The sequence below is a fragment of the Oncorhynchus nerka genome, linkage group LG25 (assembly GCF_034236695.1).
Source record: "Oncorhynchus nerka isolate Pitt River linkage group LG25, Oner_Uvic_2.0, whole genome shotgun sequence".
Lineage (NCBI taxonomy): Eukaryota > Metazoa > Chordata > Actinopteri > Salmoniformes > Salmonidae > Oncorhynchus > Oncorhynchus nerka.
The window spans coordinates 35,677,504-35,683,972 of NC_088420.1; the positions used below are offsets into that span (position 1 = coordinate 35,677,504).

The window sequence follows — 6,469 nt, forward strand, 5'->3', positions numbered from 1 at the left end:
ACTCAATGATCTGTATAGGGCCGTAAGCACACAATAAATTTGACATTAAGAGGCGGTATTTCTCGTGGCCAGTGCTGGGAAATGGAAAATTCTAGATCCCCTTTAATCCACACACAGAAATATATACAAGGTCCTCCCTCGCACTCCCTTTGGCAAATCAGACCATTACCCTATCCTCCTTCTACCTGCTTACAAGCAAAAACTCAAACAGGAAGTACCAGTGACTGTTTCACTAGCACAGACTGGAATATGTTCCAGGATCTATCTGATAACACCCAAATCATTTGGTTTCCTGGATCCTTTCACAGCATTATAAGGCTGCGTTGAGACAATGACTTATCAATGATCCAAGCCCAGCTCAGTTAACCCCTGCCATTGTGTCACTGAGTCATCATAATGCTTTAGCAAATGTACATTATACGAGGGGCATTGGAAGACACAATGTTTAATTAACCTAATTTATTTCCCTCTAACTGCCCTGAATGACCCTGCTGATCCTACCGCTATTGTATGCAGCAAACATGTGCCTATGAACCAGATTTATGCTGTTAGCACTGAGGCCGTGTGCCCTAGTAGGAAGTCCACTGTGTGCAGCTCATCCTGCACTAACATAAATAACATGAGAATTTCTACTTCTGCTAAGCTTCTCAGTAAAGCAATGAAAACAAGCATCCCAGAAAAGTGCTCAAAATAGCCCATGTTAACATGCAGTGACGTCGGAAAGTATTCAGACCCCTTGACTTTTTCCACATTTTGTTATAACCTTATTCTAAAATTGGTTAAATAGTTTTTTCCCCTCATCAATCTACACACAATAATCCATAATGGCAATGCAAAAACAGGTTAAGATTCTTTATTTTTGCAAAAAAATGATATATATTACATTTACACAAGTATTCAGTACTTCATTGAAGCACCTTTGGCAGCGATTACAGCATCGCGTCTTCTTGGGTAGGACGCTACAATCTTGGTACATCTGTATTTGGGGAGTTTCTCCCATTCTTCTCTGCAGATCTTCTCAAGCGCTGTCATGTTGGATGGGGAATGTTGCTGCACAGCTATTTTCAGGTCTCTCCAGAGATGTTCGATCAGGTTCAAGTCCGGCTCTGGCTGGGCCACTCAAGGACATTCAGAGACTTGTCCCGAAGCCACTCCTGCGTTGTCTTGACTGTGTACTTTGGTTCGTTGTCCTGTTGGAAGTTGAACCTTCGCCTCAGTCTGAGGTCCTGAGCACTCTGGAGCAGGTTTTCATCAAATCAAATGTATTTATATAGCCCTTCGTACATCAGCTGATATCTCAAAGTGCTGTACAGAAACCCAGCCTAAAACCCCAAACAGCAAGCAATGCAGGTGTAGAAGCACGGTGGCTAGGAAAAACTCCCTAGAAAGGCCAAAACCTAGGAAGAAACCTAGAGAGGAACGAGGCTATGTGGGGTGGCCAGTCCTCTTTTGGCTGTGTCGGGTGGAGATTATAACAGAACATGGCCAAGATGTTCAAATGTTCATAAATGACCAGCATGGTCAAATAATAATAATCACAGGCAGAACAGTTGAAACTGGAGCAGCAGCACGGCCAGGTGGACTGGAGACAGCAAGGAGTCATCATGTCAGGTAGTCCTGAGGCATGGTCCTAGGGCTCAGGTCCTCCGAGAGAGAGAAAGAAAGAGAGAAAGAGAGAGCATACTTAAATTCACACAGGACACCGGATAGGACAGGAGAAGTACTCCAGATATAACAAACTGACCCTAGCCCCCTGACACATTAACTACTGCAGCATAAATACTGGAGGCTGAGACAGGAGACACTGTGGCCCCATCTGATGACACCCCCGGACAGGGCATTCAGGCCAAAGTATTCAATCTTGATTCTCATGGTCTGAGAATCTTTATTTATTTGTTATTTTTCCAGGTAAGTTGACTGAGAACACGTTCTCATTTGCAGCAACAACCTGGGGAATAGTTACAGGGGAGAGGAGGGGGATGAATGAGCCAATTGTAAACTGGGGATTATTAGGTGACGGTGATGGTTTGAGGGCCAGATTGGGAATTTTGCCAGGACACCGGGGTTAACACCCCTAGTCTTCCAATAAGTGCCATGGGGATCTTTAATGACCTCAGAGAGTCAGGACACCCGTTTAATGTCCCATCCGAAAGATGGCACCCTGCACAGGGCATTGGGATATATTTTTTTTTACCAAAGGAAAGAGTGCCTCCTACTGGCCCTCCAACACCACTTCCAGCAGCATCTGGTCTCCCATCCAGGAACTGACCAGGACCAACCCTGCTTAGCTTCAGAAGCAAGCCAGCAGTGGTATGCAGGGTGGTATGCTGCTGGTGATTGATTAGACATGATTAGGTGCCTTTGGCAAACTCCAAGCGGGCTGTCATGTGCCTTTTACTGAGGAGTGGCTTCAGTCTGGCCACTCTTCCATAAAGGCCTGATTGGTGGAGTGCGGCATAGATGGTTGTCCTATTGGAAGGTTCTCCCATCTCCACAGAGGAACTCTAGAGCTCTGTCAGAGTGACCATCGGGTTCTTGGTCACCTCCCTGACCAAGGCCCTTCTCTCCCGATTGCTGTTTGGTTGGGTAGTCAGCTCTAGGAAGACGTTTGGTGGTTTCAAACTTCTTCCATTTAAGAATGACGGATGCAACTGTGTTCTTGGGCACCTTCAATGCTGCAGACATTTTTTGGTACCCTTCCTCAGATCTCTGCCTCGACACAATCCTGTCTCGGAACTCTACGGACAATTCCTTCGACCTCATGGCTTGGTTTTTGCTCTGACATGCACTGCCAACTGTATAACCTTATATAGACAGGTGTGTGCCTTTCCAAATCATGTCCAATCAATTGAATTTACCAAAGGTAGGCTCTTTACACTATAAAATGTAATTATACTTGTAGTCTTCATACTTTTCATCATAATCATCATCTTCCTCTTCATCCTGCTCATCTGTGGTCGTCTGCAGATAGAACATATTTATCAGTTATGCAGTGTGTGTGAGAGATCCTTTATCATGTGATGTTGACTGTACATTTGAGTGAGAATGATACAACTGATCACGTTTACAAAATATCACATTTAAAACTAAACAGTATTTTGTAGCAATACAATGTAATACAGTGTAAGTAGTTATGTGTTGCTGGTATATATTGGACTGTTCCTAAAATAGAAGTTGTCATTGATGCAATCAAAAAACACAAAGCTTACCATAATTGCGTTCAGCAGGGGACTGCAGGACTGAGGAGAGCGAGCCGTTTGGGGATTTTATACTGCAGGGTAGCAACAAAACCTGAGTCTCCACCTCCCCTGTGAAGTGAAACTCAGACCGACTTTTCTGGAAACAAAACAGATGGGGAAGGGTGTGTCTCAGTGAAGTGCGACTGAGCACAGTGCATACTAAACATGCACACTCACTCACCCTCCAATGGATCTTCTGAAAAAAAAAACCTGACACCTCTACTGGAAGAGCCTGACACCTCTGCTGGAAAACACCTGACACACCTGACATGGAGTTAGTGGAGCCAATACATCCTCTACCCTGTTGGCTGAGTGTACAGGCTGGTGTTTACTGCATTATTGTCATCTACTTTGTTGGCTGAGTGTACAGGCTGGTGTTTACTGCATTATTGTCATCTACTCTGTTGGCTGAGTGTACAGGCTGGTGTTTACTGCATTATTGTCATCTGGAAGAATACAATCAACTGGAAGGTGGAAATAAGAGGTGTATTTGTACCAACACTTACCCTTTACCAGTGCTAAAAGGCCTTTAGCACAATACACTACTAAACATTTGAAACTATGGTCAGAGAAATATCTTACAAAGGCAGACTTTATATTTTATTGTCTTTAGAAAGCTACACTGTACATTATCTGATGATTAATATTATGTTATTATCAAATATTGTGTAATTGTACTTTGCATTCCTTTGTAATCATTTATTTCCCTGGACATTTTGAAAAGTCACACCAGTGGGGTGCATGAGCCTCGAGTCTCATGATGAGACCTTCTAAAACTACAGATGTTAATACATGTAAACTAGGATTTTGTCACTCTTGACTACCCAGCTGGCATCCACCCACTAATGCACCTTATATCTGCTAATGGCTAGTGACCTTGTGCCCATATTGAGCAAATGACAGTTCTCATAGTTACATGTATGTTGTTGAACTGTTGTGTCACTGTTGTCAGCCTGTTGTTCTCCTGTCTGTAACATAATTGGCACTAAAACTCCTATCAAAACTAAACCTACTATAACAATTCATATGAACCATTCTTATGTTTGAATTGAACTAATACTAGTAGGACCGATGAGGGAAAGACTCATTTGGTCAATACATCGATAGAGAATTCAAACATACTATATTTTGGTGAAAGGATACAATTAAGCAATAAGGCCCAAGGAGGGGTGGTAAAATTGGCCATTTAGCACAATCCCACAAGGCGCCTTATTGCCATCATAAAGTTCTTACCAATGTAATTAGAACAGTAAATAGTCATTTTTTTGTCATACCCATGGTATAAGGTCTGATATACCACAGCTTTCAGCCAATCAGCATTCAAGACTCTAACCACTCGGTTTATAATATGGAATAAACAACACATAGAAACAACAGACACTGGACAAAACATGTTAAAGTTGCATGTGTTTACAGTTTTATTTTCACATTTTCATTGGTTTTTACAGTAAATGTTGCGTACAGCCTTTTTAGGTGAATCTATTATGAGATTGTGTTTATCAGCAGGCCCCTCCCTCGAGCCCACCTAACCAAGCACGCAGACCACCAGAAGCCAAAGGGAAAAAGGGAAGTGGAAAGTAGTTTTTGGCTTTTGTGGTTTTGCTTCTGTAGTCTGAGTTTTGGTTAGTTGTTTCGAGGTCACTGCATTTCTGCAGCACTGGCTCTGCACACGTCACCCCCTGCTGGCCCGGCATGGGAACACGACGCATCGGCCTTGTTCCTGCGGTAGGCAGCACCACTGTTGCGTTACTCCCTAGTGAAGGCCGCACCCGATGTGTAGTGTTCTCATGACCAGACGGTCGCGGGGGAGGCGCGACCCGCCCTTAGTCTAGCCCAGGATTTCTTCTCCTCCTCCTCCTCCTCCTCACTGTGGGAAGAGAGATTGTGTTCAGTACTACATTTCATAAACCTTCACCACAGCAAAACCTTCACATTTGCTCATAAACCTTTATCAAACAGTACTTTATCACTGGTGATGCAAGGGAGTGGCAGAGAAAACAGCAGCAGTAGAGGTCTTGATACGTATCATTGAACGTGTCCCAATACAGACTTATTGACTTATTGATGGTTCTGAGTAGTTGTGAGACATTTCTTGATTTACAGCAATAAAAAGGAAGTCTACTTGTCTCCTTTTTTACAGATACATTATCTAGGACCTGACATCTCTGAACAGTAATATATTATTTTACAGAGACACTTCAAACAGAGATATTTACATGATTCATAGCAAGCAGACAGAATGGGACTACATGGTGACCTGTTAAAGGGTTATGGTCACCAGCCCTGAAACACAAGGAATGACAGACTTAGATGTGACGCAGTCAATAATTACAAAACATGGTCACTTCCCTTTTTTCAGACTCTTTTTCTGATTCTGAATTCAATGTATTACATGGTTTATCAATAATTCAAAAGCTATTCATTGAATTATTTTTCATATTTTCTCAATAAATCTGCTACTCTCTGACTAAACAACGACAACAGGCTGTTGTCATATGATAATGACTGTACCTCACATTAAACTTCTACTGCTCTTATTCATAATACAGGAAATGTACTTGAAACATTTTTTTTAAGTTTTAAAAAACATTCCTGTTTGTCATATCAACTTTACTTTAAAAAGTAAAAGCAATAATTATGCTGAAATTTATGTAAACTCAACTATATATTCATCAGGTCAAATAACACAGGTCAATGTTTACAGTAAGTTCATCATTATAGAGATAAAACTCACCCCTGAATCCTTCAGCAGACATATCCGCAGGATAGAAAGGACAGATGAATCACTGCATCTTCCTTATAAACCCTGAGAACCATCTTCTCCTCCTCCTACTCCTCCCCCTCCTCTCCTGCTCCTGCTCCTCCTCTTACTCTCCCTCGTCCTATACCCTGAACTGTTTAGCCCTGTCTGACATCACCTTAGACAAGCAGCCTGCATTGTGTGTTTGTTTGTGTGTGTCTGTGTGTGTGTGTCAGCAAGCTTTACTTCTTTCTTTGTCTGTTTTGTTTACATCAACATTCATCTTTAAGTTTCATTTTTTGCACTGCCTCTATTTCTCAGATAGGGTGTGCCTTCTTTGGTTACTAGGTGCTGAACAAACACAACACAACAAAACTCAAGGTTACTTTCGTAATCCTGGTTAACAGATAATAATTGAGATATATCACTTATTGGTTCCAGTGGCGAACTGGCGAATGAGATGAGCCCCTCCCTCTTTATAACCCGGAAA

At 42.3% G+C, this 6,469-nt stretch overlaps 2 long non-coding RNA genes across 2 annotated transcripts; both read right to left on the reverse strand.

The window, feature by feature from the left end:
• Nucleotides 1-837: 837 nt before the first annotated feature.
• Nucleotides 838-3,275, reverse strand: LOC135564526 (uncharacterized). The gene is made up of 3 exons (XR_010461115.1): nt 3,210-3,275; nt 2,912-2,961; nt 838-1,644 (listed from the first exon to the last, which is right to left on the reverse strand). It is a non-coding gene; the product is annotated as an uncharacterized LOC135564526 (long non-coding RNA).
• A 1,358-nt stretch (nt 3,276-4,633) lies between these two features.
• LOC115109449 (uncharacterized) lies at nt 4,634-6,080 on the reverse strand. The gene is made up of 3 exons (XR_003860522.2): nt 5,974-6,080; nt 5,456-5,522; nt 4,634-5,106 (listed from the first exon to the last, which is right to left on the reverse strand). It is a non-coding gene; the product is annotated as an uncharacterized LOC115109449 (long non-coding RNA).
• Between the last annotated feature and the right edge of the window lie 389 nt (nt 6,081-6,469).